The 13,022-nt window shown below is 50.5% G+C and overlaps 1 protein-coding gene across 2 annotated transcripts in view; it reads left to right on the forward strand.

The window, feature by feature from the left end:
- Positions 1-13,022, forward strand: part of PIWIL1 (piwi like RNA-mediated gene silencing 1) — a 1,168,338-nt gene that overhangs the window by 1,098,004 nt on the left and 57,312 nt on the right. The gene's annotated exons all lie outside the window — the stretch shown is intronic.

Consider the following 13,022-nt stretch of genomic DNA (forward strand, 5'->3'; position numbering starts at 1 on the left):
CAGGATAATCTAAAGTCTTGAGGCCCAACTCCCACTCTTATACTAATCTGGGGGGCTGGGGCTACCTGCTAGGTCACGCCTTATGGGTGGGACCTGGGAGGGGGTGGTTACACCCACTTCCCTTTGTCCAGTTTCGCGCCAGAGCTGGGGCTGGAGTGCCCCAGCGCCGGTTTGAACTGGACTATGCAAGGAACACCTTGTGTGCCCCAGGCATGTCTCATTCCTTTCAGCCCACCCTGCCCCAATACACTAAAGGCTGTCTGGGGAGGTGCTAGCACCTCCCCAAGCAGGAAACCTATTGTCCAGGCCTCCCTGGCTGGGATCCCTCCCAGCAGCAGGAGGTCAGACTTGTGTCGTGGCAGCAGCATCCATTTTGTGATGCTGAGGCTTTGGTCAGAGGCTAACAGTTGAAGTATGATTTTAACATGTCTTTCCCTCTAGAAGGGGGGAATAATATTCTCATGTCCAGAAATGGCATGGGGGTCTTATTCCCGAGTGTTAGACACCTTACACGACATGCTTTGATAAAGCCAAACCATAGTTACCATAACCGTCTAAGATTATAAGGCACTTTAAGAGTATATGGTAGGCTATATCATAGAACAGCTATAAGGACATGGTTCCGAAAGCTGCAGACAGGCTCAGCTCATGCTAGAGCACCATCTCACATGTTACCAAGCACTCTGCCTCCAGGATTGTCAAGGCCGGCCATAGGAGTGACTGATAGGTACACATGTGTCTATATGTAAGTTAGGTATAGGAATACTACACCTAAGCAAGGGGTGATTACACGACCTTGCCCCAGCTGAGTGATCAGCCAGTTGTGTCAAAATGGAAGGCCAGGCCAGGGGTGGCACAATACATGCTGCAGCCCCTGGTAGGCCTAGGGTACACCTATGCCCTGGGTACCTAGGGTACACTGTACAGGGGCCAATAAGGTGATCCTATCCAAATGGGTTATGCACCTAAAGTACATAGTAGTAATTTAGAGAGAGAACAGCAGGGCTGTGGGTCTGATTAGCAGGCCCACAGCCACATCTAAGTCGTAAACCAGTAAAGCAAAAGCAAAAAGTGGGGGTGAACATAGAAAGCAGACCCTACTCTCCTACAAATACAACCACGATGTATTACCTCAACAAGCAGGGGGGGTTGAGATCGCGCACTTTGTCGCAGGAGGCGCAGGCGATCTGGCGCTGGCTGCTGGCCCGAGGACTGACGATTACGGCCACGCATCTGCCAGGGGTGCAGAATGCTCAGGCGGACGCCTTGAGCAGGCTGATTCAGGAAAACCACGAATGGGTCATAAACGACGAAGTACTAGGAGAAGTCTTCGCAAGGTGGGGGACTCCAGACGTAGATCTGTTCGCCACCGCCGAAAACAGCAAATGCCGAGACTTCGCATCCAGGTACTACCAGCGGGGGACGCTGGGGAATGCGCTATGGATCGATTAGTCGAACAGCTTTCTGTACGCTTTTCCACCCATTCCCCTGATTCCGGCGGCGCTCATCAAGCTGTCCCAGTCCAGGGCGCGGATGATCCTGATCGCCCCGGAGTGGCCCAGGCAGTGGTGGTTCACGGACCTTCTTCACCGGTCTCTCCTTCCTCACATGCGGTTGCCGTGCAGGCCGGACCTTCTCACGAAGTTCGGGGGGCGGATGGTGCACCCCAACCTCTCGTCTTTGAGTTTGGCGGCATGGCTCCTGAAATAGTGCAATACGGTCATCTGAATCTACCAGACGATTGTATGGACATTCTGAAGGAGTCTAAGCGACCTTCCACTAGGACATCCTATGCTTACAAGTGGAAGAGGTTCTGTATCTGGTGTAAGTCCAAGAACTTTGATCCGACGACATGTAAGGAAGATGTCATCCTTCCATACCTTTTACATCTGGCGCAGTCTGGCCTTAATTTCCATTCCATTAAGGTTCATCTGGCTGCTTTGACTGCTTATAGGAAATGCCCTTCACAGACTTCCTTCTTTCAGATCCCTGTGGTCAAGGATTTTTTGGAAGGCTTGAAGAAAGTGTTTCCTCCCGTCAGACTTCCCTCGCCTTCCTGGGACTTGAATGTGGTGCTGTCCAGACTGATGAGGGAGCCTTTTGAACCCATTCACAAGGCTTCATTGCAGCACCTATCCTGGAAGGCGGCGTTCCTAGTGGCCATTACATCCGCCCGCAGGGTGAGTGAACTTCAGGCATTATGTTGTCAAGAACCTTATACTGTATTTCATGCTGCTACGGTTGTGATGCGTACTCACCCTAAGTTTCTTCCTAAGGTTATCTCTGATTTTCATGTCAACCAGACCATAACTTTACCTACGTTCTTTCAGAATCCCTCTTCGCCAGCGGAAAGGGCTCTCCATTCCCTGGATGTTCGAAGGGTGTTGAAATTTTATCTGGATAAGACCAAGGATATTCGTAGGTCTGACCAATTGTTTGTTAATTATGGCTCAGTCAGGACTGGTCTTGCGACCTCTAAGCAGTCCATCTCTCGGTGGATTGTGTCCTGCATACAGTTGTGTTATCAAAAGGCTAATAAGACCTTAGGGGGTAAACCTAAGGCTCATTCCACCAGGGGCAAAGCTGCCACTACGGCTTTGCTGCGTAATGTTCAGATTGCGGAAATCTGCAAGGCGGCCACTTGGAAGTCGGTCCATACCTTTGCTGCGCATTACTGTCTGGACACGGATGCCAGGGCAGATGCTCAGGTTGGGCAGGCTTTGCTGCGAAATTTGTTCGCACAGTAGTGGTTGTGTCTTGTATGTTCTCCACCGCTTTTGTTGTGTGGGGATGGGCTTGCCATTCTATTCACTAGATTGACTATACACAGAGATCCCCTACTACAGAAGGAGTAGTTTCTTTTCTGTAACTCCAGTTCTGTAGTAGGGGTATCTCTGTTATAGTCATAAGCGCCCGCCCTCCTCCCCGGTGGAGAGATACTTATTTATAGATAGAATGCTACAGGTCTGGCGTGCTACGCCTTCAAAAAGAACTGAAAGTAAATGGGACCTGCTGGGCATTCTGGGATACTGGGGAAAGTTCTGGAAATCTGGAAAGTTTTCTTAAAGGCACAGTATCCTGTTTTAAGCCACATAATGGCAGCCTATGGGGCTTGTCTGTCCTATCCTTCCTCTCTATCATTCCAGAGGCTTTTGCTGGTAGAGGCAGGGTTTTTTCCCTTGGGGAGAAAAACTAGACCGGCAGTGCTGTTGTGGTTTTTGGTGGAATTCTAGTTGAAGTACTGGACAGTGTAGCCTGTGGGTATAGGCTGCATTATCTGTCTTTAAATTAAATTCTCTCTTAAAGGTGTATGCAGGTCTGCATGATTTGTCACCTTTAGAGATTATTTTTTATTGCTCCGGGGTCCACGTACATGGGCGGGACTATTCACTAGATTATGACTATAACAGAGATACCCCTACTACAGAACTGGAGTTACAGAAAAGAAACTACTCCTTATCCAGGCCTCTACCTCCCAGACCTCCTTCCCGTCCGCTCTCCCTGATCGGGAATCCAAAAGACTAGAGCAGTTTGTTCTCCTCTCTGTTTGGGGTTGCGGTCTATCAACACCGCCTGTCTTTTGGACCGTTACTCCCATTCTCTGTGGAATCCGGTGGAGGACGTGCTGCCCCAGTGTCCGGAGGAGGCCCGGACATGGCTCGGCCAGGCTCTTGCCGACGGGCGGGATGCGGCACGGCATGCCATCCGATGTGGATTGGACACGACGGACTCGCTGGGCAGGGCAATGTCGACCACGGTGGCGCTTCGTCGCCACGCCTGGCTGCGGTCCACAAGTTTTTCTGGGGATGTCCAGAGCACCCTCATGGACATGCCGTGAGAAGTTGGCCTGATGTATGATGTCACTAGTTATAGTGTACACCTTATATCAGTCCAAATACCCTTATGGTGATTGGTTGTAAAGTCAACCTTATAGACCAGCTATCCTAGTGGTAGCATGGACAAGAGCAGTCTTAGGCTAAACTCTGAATGGCATGTGAAGCCAGCTGTGATACCATATATAATCCCTTGAATACCAAATGAAAGGACACCACAACAGATATATATATAAAATAAAGTGTATTTATTCTAAGCAAACCCTCAGCACTCTTTATGAGATTAGGGGTAAGTACAACACAGTCTTATTAATGCATACAGTAAGTCACACAGGTAAGTAATACAGTTAGGCCTAAGGGCCACGCAAACCATATACTAAGTAAGTGGTATAAGGACCACTGTCACGGAAATAGAATAGGCCTAGGCCTAGGGAATCGCTGGGGCTACACTACACTAGCAACAGTTAGGAAGTGGGAGGCCCACGGGATTCGTATGCAGAGTGGAAACACTCACGCGTAATGCGTAAAAGTCACTAGCAATAGTACAGTTTAGAAATAGGTAGATTTAGGACACTTCCGGAGTAGCTAGGAAGTTGAGACTTGAAACTTAGACACTAGGATAGTCACTATCCTGATGAGCACCGGAGTACCCAAGTTACCTAGCCCACAGGCTGCGGGTGCATAGGGTTGAAGTTGCGTCGGGTTTCGTCGTCGACTCCTATGGATGCCTGAAGAAAGATGCTGACAGGCAGTCAGTGAGGAGTGTCCGGTGGATCCCAAGGCTGGGATCAAGAAGAGAAGAGACCTGCAAGCAGAGGGGACAGAGTCAAGGTCACTAGCCAGTGACCACGTGGAACCAGGAAGGAACCAGACGATGTCGTGAAGATTGCAGGTGAAGGTGAAGCTTGTCGCTGCAGCCAGGAGGACCAGGAAGCGTCGAGGACGACCAGGACCAGGAGGCGAGCTGTCCCACGAAGGCTCTTGCTGTCGGCGGCGTCGAAGTTGGACTAGGACTCACCAAGCCTTGGCAAGCGGAACCCACGAAGAACGGAGGACTTGCTTCTGGTGCAGACCAGGAAGGTCTGGGGTGCTTCTTCTTTGCAGAGAAGCGGGAGCCAGTCTGGAGGAGCCAAACCAGCGCAGAAGATTTCAGGGTGCGTCGTCACAAAGGCCACTGGCCAGCGGGTAAGCAACCGGACAGACGCGGCAAGCAGGAAAATGCTGAAGGGCCCCACGCAGGACTCGTGGAGTGTGGGGGGCTGGTCTTCGGTGCAGATGGTGCTTGGGGGTGGGGCTTCTCAATCCCCGGTGCACAACTTCGAGGGTACCTCAGAAGCTGCGCTTTAAGTTACTAGCCACTTTTTCCAGGTAGCCGGTCGCTCGTCGCCTCCACGGATCTCAGCTCTGCTGCAGATGTGGATGAGGGTCGGAGAAGTCTGAGAGTCAAGGCTCTGGTCGGGCTCTGCAGTCGGTTCCTCGTGGAACGTTCACAAAGCAAAGGGTAGTCTCTTGATGGTGCCTGTTTGCACAGGGTAGCCACTCCTTGGCCACAAGGGAGATTCTTCAGTCTTCTTCTTTCGTCGAATGTCGCAGGTCCAGAGTTTCTGTTCAAGTTGCAGGTTCAGGATAATCTAAAGTCTTGAGGCCCAACTCCCACTCTTATACTAATCTGGGGGGCTGGGATACCTGCTAGGTCACGCCTTATGGGTGGGACCTGGGAGGGGGTGGTTACACCCACTTCCCTTTGTCCAGTTTCGCGCCAGAGCTGGGGCTGGAGTGCCCCAGCACCGGTTTGAACTGGACTATGCAAGGAACACCTTGTGTGCCCCAGGCATGTCTCATTCCTTTCAGCCCACCCTGCCCCAATACACTAAAGGCTGTCTGGGGAGGTGCTAGCACCTCCCCAAGCAGGAAACCTATTGTCCAGGCCTCCCTGGCTGGGATCACTCCCAGCTGCAGGAGGTCAGACTTGTGTCGTGGCAGCAGCATCCATTTTGTGATGCTGAGGCTTTGGTCAGAGGTTACACAGCAAAGTAGGATTTTAACATGTCTCTCCCTCTAGAAGGGAGGAATAATATCCTCATCACCAGAAATGGTATGGGGGTATTATTCCAAAGTGTTAGACACCTTACACGACATGTTTTGATACAGCCCAACCATAGTTACCATAACCGTTTAAGATTATAAGGCACTTCAAGAGTATGTGGTAGGCTATATCATAGAACAGCTATAAGGACATGGTTCCGAAAGCTGCAGACAGGCTCAGCTTATGCTAGAGCACCATCTCACATGTTACCAAGCACTCTGCCTCCAGGATTGTTAAGGCCTGCCATAGGAGTGACTGATAGGTGCACATGTGTCTATATATAAGGGTAGATATAGGCATACTATATCTAAGCAAGGGGTGATTACACGACCTTGCCCCAGCTGAGTGATCAGCCAGTTGTGTCTGATTGGAAGGCCAGACCAGGGGTGGCATAATACATGCTGCAGCCCCTGGTAGGCCTAGGGTACACCTATGCCCTGGGTACCTAGGGTACACTGTACAGGGTCCAATAAGGTGATCCTTACCAATTGTGTATGTACCTAGGGTACATGGAGTCCATTTTAAGGAGAGAGCAGACAGCCTGAGACCCTGAATGGCAGGATCTCAGGCCAACTAAGTCGAAAAACCAGCTAGACACTAGGCAAAAAGTTGGGGGTAACCATAGTCAGATATCCACCTTCCTACACATGCCCTTTGATGGCAGTCGCCTTTTTGGTGACAAAGCGGACAGTGCGCTGGAGCACTTTAAGGACTCCAGGGCTACGGCCAAGTCCCTGGGCCTCTCTGCCCGCGCCCGCAAATTTCCGCTTTTTGCCCCTTTCGTGGCCAAGGAAGGGGTGCCCCCCAAATGTCCGCCTAGCCACAGGCCGCAGAACCAACCACCATGCGGTCGCGGATTCCGCCGAGGCGGTACAGGGGGACAACGTGTCGGTCCGTCCACATCTACCCCGGTAGCATCCGCCTCAAAGCCCTCCTAGTCCGTGCTTTCAGGCCCATTCCACGCCAGTGGGAGGCAGAGTTTGCCTTCACCTGCTCCACTGGCGTTCCATCACGTCGGACAGGTGGGTGCTGCAAATCGTCCGAAGGGGCTACTCCCTCCCCTTCGAGGCGACCCCTCCAGCCATGCCACCGTAGTACCACCGCATGTCGGGGGATCACTTGAACCTTCTACGGGAGGAAGTTACGGCCCTCTTGGCCAAGGGGGCCATCGACCGCGTTCCTGGTCCAGAAGTAGGTCGTGGTTGTTATTCCCACTACTTTCTGGTTCCCAAGACGGGGCAAAGGGACCTCAGGAGTGTCAACGCCTTCCTCCACAAGGAGAAGTTCAAGATGCTCACCTTAGCTCAGGTTCTGGCTGCCCTAGACCCTGGAGACTGGATGGTAGCGTTGGACTTGCAGGACGCGTATTTCCACATCCCCGTCCTGCCGGCGTTAACTGCGGTTCACGGTGGGCCAGGAGCATTTTCAGTTTACCGTGCTCCCCTTCGGCCTCACCAGTGCCCCTCGGGTGTTCACGAAAGTGATGGCGGTGGTCGCAGCTCATCATCGCTGATTTGTGGGTTCCAGTCTTCCCCTATCTCGACGACTGGTTGTTGAAGGCGGGCTCGTCTCCCACCTCCAAACTACGGCCGATCTCCTGCATTTGCTGGGGTTCTCCATTAATGTGCCGAAGTCGCATCTGAGTCCCTCCCAGAAGCTCCTCTTCGTCGGAGGGGTTCTGGACTCGGCGCAGTTCCGGGCTTATCCTCCGGAACAGCGGTTCCGGGATATTCAGGCTCTGATTACCATCTTTCGGCCTCTATCCCTGGTTACGGTCAGGTTGGTGCTGCGACTTCTGGGTCTGATGGCCTCCTGCATCCTGTGGCGAATGCGGGCTCTGCACTGGGACCTGAAGTTTCAGTGGGCCCAGCATCGGGGCAACCTGTCCGACCATGTCTTGATCTCGGAGGGCACTGCGAGACAGTTGCAGGGGTGGCTCACGGACCGCGATTGGGTCAGTGGCAGATGCCTCTCCCTACCCCAACCGGAGCACGTAGTAGTGACGGATGCGTCCGTCCTGGGATGGGGGGGCCACATGGGAGAGGCGGAGATCAGAGGCCTCTGGTCTCTGGCTGAGCCTCGGCACCATATCAATCTTCTGGAGCCGAGGGCGATCCGACTTGCACTGAAGGCATTCCTTCCCTCTGTCCGGGGAAGTGTAGTGCAGATGTTAACGGACAACACCACCGCCATGTGGTATTGCAACAAACCGGGCGGGGTGGGGTCGTGGACCCTTTGTCAGGAGGCTCTGCGCCTCTGGACATGGCTGGAACATCAGGGCATCACCCTGGTGGTTCAACATCTGGCGGGCTCTCTGAACGCCAGAGCCGACGAACTCAGCCGCCGGTGCATGATGGATGACGAATGGCATCTCAACTCAGACGTCGCACAAGGCCTCTTTCAGCAGTGGGGAGAGCCTTGGTTAGATCTATTCGCCACCGAAGAGAACACGCAATGTCAGCAGTTCTGCGCGTTGCGAGTTTCCAAGGCGGCACTCGCTCTGGGACGCCTTTCGTCGTGAGTGGAGTTGCGGTCTGTTGTACGCCTTTCCGCCTATACCACTTCTTCCCAGAGTGCTGAAGATCAGGCGCGACCGGGCCCAAGTCAGCTTGGTGGCTCCGGATTGGGCAAGAAGGTACTGGTATCCCGAGCTACTCAGTCTGTTGATCGGTCCCCCGATACGCCTGCCTCTTCAGGAGGACCTTCTGTCGCAGCAGCAGGGGACGGTCCTCCACCCGAACCCGTCCAGTCTCCACCTCCATGCGTGGAGATTGAGCGGCGGCAGTGGATGCCATTTGACTTGCCTCCTGACGTCTGTGATGTTATTCTGGCAGATCGACTATCTATATTTTACCCTCTGTTGGATGCTATGACTTTGTTAGCTTATGTTTAGCTTGGCTGTTCCCCTTTTTGGGCCCTACAAAGATAGGCCCTATTACCTTATGCGATCTGAGACAATGGTCCCCATCTTTTCTGCTGTGAATATTAGTTCCTCTCCTGCTTATATGGTCCATTGTTTCCCCCTTCCTTGAGGTGTATATTACAGCCTCATGACCTTTCGTAATTCTGATGTCTTGGAGATGTGCTTTATGAATACATACTGGTGTATAGTTGGTGCACCCACAGCTACTAACATGAGAGTTGGTCGCTTTCCGCAATACATTTGTGGCGTTTCATTGCTTACGTCACTGCACCCTCTCGTATCGATGTGTCATTTTTCAGATTTTCCTGTTGTCTTTCGTGACTTATTTTATGTAGCCGCAATAATCCATTATGCGATGTGTGGTTTGTAATTAGTTTACAGCCACCGGTACTAATCCGAGACCAGGCCGGCCTTGGCTGGCAGTTTATTTTTATTTTTATTTTTTGGTGTCTTTAATAAGCAGTGAACGGATGGCCTCAAATAGTGTTATGAGCTTCATATTCAGCTCTCCGTTGAGCGCCTGGTGAATACTACATTTCCCATGAGGCTGAGCTTGTTGACACACAAGAGTGCGCCAGACGAACGTGACGCCTCGTCATCTGACGTCACTTAACGGTGACGCTCGGATACTTCCAATCAGAATGGCCTTTATAGCAGCACGCCGACTGCTGTCCCATTACCGCCCGGTGTACTCAGGAAGACAGCCCGGGGTAACGACGGACAGTTCAGGCAGCCACCGTTGTGCCATTTGCTTTGCTTGCATTCTTTGTAGTGTTCTCTGGATAGAGCAGTGTGAGTGTTCTGGTGGGAGAGTGATCACTGTTATTTGTTTAAACTTGCCGAGAAGGTCCGTTCTAAGCCTTGGACACTGCCCCCATTAGTTTAGTTTGGCACTAAGCGTGTTTATCCCAGTTTTTTAGTGTCATTTTTACCTGCAGCGCTTACGAGTCTTTATTTTTTGACATCCTGTCAATATGAGACGGTGGCGCTTCGCCACGTTTTCACAAATCTCTTTATATAAACATGCGTATTACCCAGGCTTGCTCTAGTCACTCGAGCATCAAAGAAATGACACTCCCTATTTCGAGCATATTCGGCAGCTGCACATTTTCCGATCTGAGTCAATTATACTGACTGTTTATTCTTTATGGTGTTATCAGTAAACTCTGTTGAAAGTTCTCCAGAGACCTTGACCTTCTAGTTTTTTAGCTTGTCAGTTTTTCAGTTGTTTAGTATTGTTATGACTTTCTTTTTTGTAGAGCGTTGCCTCACGCCCTGAGTGGTTACCAGGAGCGTAGGACGTGATTCCCTACTGGGTGCGGGTAAGATTGTCCATCTGTTGGACTCAATGCATGTTAACATGTTCTGAACATAGCTGCATTTATCTTTTATTGTTGCGATACTCTTCAGTGTTCGTGATTTGTTCTTTATGTTTGCTTCTCCTGACAGGTGATGAGTGATTCTCCCTGCAGAATTGTAAATTCACACACAGGTACATGAGTTGGTTGTATCGTTCCTGTGATTTATTCACTTGTATTGCAGTAGTGTTATACATTGGTCCTGAAGAAAGCCGCGATTATACTTGTTGATTCTAGCTGGCTGAAACATGTTGACCTTCCCATGATATTAACGCATTCTCGTTCATATCGAGCATACGCTATCATGTCTTTTACATTAACACTTGGAGATACTGATTAAAATTGTTTTTCTCTGGGTAGTTAATTTTATTGGTTCTCCACACTGCTCACTTCTTTATTATAATACACTTCACTACACGTTAGGCAGCTTCCTTGTCCTTTTGGAGATTTAGTCCTCCTGATACATATCAAAACATCTGCGAGCTCCTCCTGTTGACATCTTCCAGGAGTTGTAGCTCCTTAACTGGCACTAGGTGCGGTTAAGAGGAGGCCCCAGATGATGAAGCATGCCACTTCGGTGGGTGATGGGACTCCGTCCTCTTTGTTAGGACTTTTTTTCTGAACATTTCTTTCGAACATTTGGCTGGTTGACCGAAACATTGGCCTTCTCTTTCTTTTTATTTTGTCAAGACCCACGGATCTTTGTTGATATATATGTTATTCTGGCAGCCAGGCGTCCCTCCACAAAATCGGTATCCGCCCCTCTTTCTGAGGTTCTCCTCTTTCTTTGGCCCAGCAGGGCTCTGCTCTGGGCACCCTAAAAGGTTATCTTCCTGCTATTTCTGCTTTCCTACGGATTCCTGATCAGCCTTCTCTTTTCAAATACCCTGTTGTTTCTCGCTTCTTTAAGGGCATTACTCACATGTTTCCTCCTGTCCCTTTCGTAATGCCTCAGTGGGATTTGAATCTGGTCTTGCCGTTTCTGATGTGCGCTCCCTTTGAGCCACTTCATAATTGTCCCCTTAGTCTCTTGACGCTTAAGACTGCTTTCCTGGTAGCCATCACTTCTGCTAGAAGGGTGAGTGAGCTCCAGGCTCTCTCTTCTCACCCTCCTTTTCTTTCTGTCCATCCGGACAAAGTTGTTCTCAGGACTCGTCCTTCCTTTCTCCCTAAGGTGGTAACGGCCTTTCACATCGGGCAGTCTGTTATGTTGCCCACCTTCTTTCCGCCTGCGCATCCTTCGAAAGAGGAGGAGAGGCTCCACCGTCTGGACCCAAAACGGGCGCTGTCCTTTTATTTGGACCGCACCAAGCAGTTCCGGGTGGACGACCAACTCTTTGTTGGCTATGTGGGCGCTAAGAAGGGACGGGCGGTGCATAAGCAGACCATCTCTCGGTGGGTCGTTTTGTGTATCAAAGCTTGTTACTCCTTGGCTACAAAGGAACCTCCTGTAGGGCTGAGGGCCCATTGCACTCGGGCCACAGCGGCGACACCTGCCCTGGGCCCGGGAGTCCCCATGCAGGACATCTGTCAGGCAGCAACGTGGGCCTCGCTGCACACGTTTGCTCAACATTATTGCCTGGACAGCCAAGTCCGGAGAGACGGCTTCTTTGGCCGTTCTGTTCTCCAGGACTTTCTGGTGTGATCTTGGTTCGCAGACCCACCACCGGGGTTGGTATTGCTGGGGTATCTATTCTAAGGTGAGGAATCTAACTAACGTGTTTCTTTCAGATTAACAAGTTACTTACCTTCGGTAACGATATATCTGTAAGAAATATTAGTTAGTTAGATTCCTCTCCGACCCACCCATCCAATCCCGTTCTGCGAACCGATATCTAGGGTTAAGGTTATCCCTTTCAGGGCCCTAGACTTTTTTGGCACCAGTGTCGGTCTCTTGCATGGCTCTGCGTTCCTGGCGCGGATGGCTATGTACAAGAACTGACGTTAGCGCGCAAGGGCAGCGTCTAAGTACTCCGACGTCATCACGCCGCTGACGACGGATGCGGAGCCGCAGACGACGCCTAGCGACGCGCAAGGGTATTGCTGACGAAAAATCTTTCCGGATCCAGCCTGACGCCTGGGGATATTTTGAGGTGAGGAATCTAACTAACTAATGTTTCTTACAGATATATTGTTACCGAAGGTAAGTAACTTATTCCTATAGTTAATGGGAAAAGAGGCTCCTGAAGTGGTTAGGGCACTTTGGATAACTTCCAACCTACTCAGGAGTGTGCCAGTGCAACACGTTTGTCAGACAGCCTACTGGTCATTGGTGCACTCCTGTTCAAAAAACGTTTAGGTTCAGATGTGAGAAAAATATCAGTTGAGCAGGCTGTGCATCAAGGCTTGCTTTTCCGTTTTTAGGAGATTGCTTTGAGGGTAGTTCAAAGAAAGTTACTTGGCTCAGTGATATGTTTTTCTCAAGAGTATGCATCTTGCAGCAGTATCTTCCTTTACTCCTTAAGAGTGCTGATTGTTATAGATTTTGTCTTGTTTTGTTAATTTGGTGGGTTATTTTCAATTGTTAACTTCTGTAAAGCAAAGTTATAATGGAGAAGCTGATGTCGCCATTTGCTGTAAAGCCTTATTTTGACTTGTTGTGCACAACGTAAGAGTTGCCTGGAGTTTCATCCAAAAGTGCACAACTCAACCCGACGCTTGGGATGGGACATCTATGCTAAAAGGTTTCCTAGTCCTATCTGGCTCATTGGAAAGGGATTTAAGACGTCTGGAGGATGCTGAATGTCCAGCAGTAAAAATGGTATAAAGGTAAGTAACTTTGCCTACAGTTTAGTTTTTTCCAGTTTTGTGATCTGTAGTTA

Source organism: Triturus cristatus, chromosome 11 (assembly GCF_964204655.1).
Source record: "Triturus cristatus chromosome 11, aTriCri1.1, whole genome shotgun sequence".
NCBI classification, from domain to species: domain Eukaryota; kingdom Metazoa; phylum Chordata; class Amphibia; order Caudata; family Salamandridae; genus Triturus; species Triturus cristatus.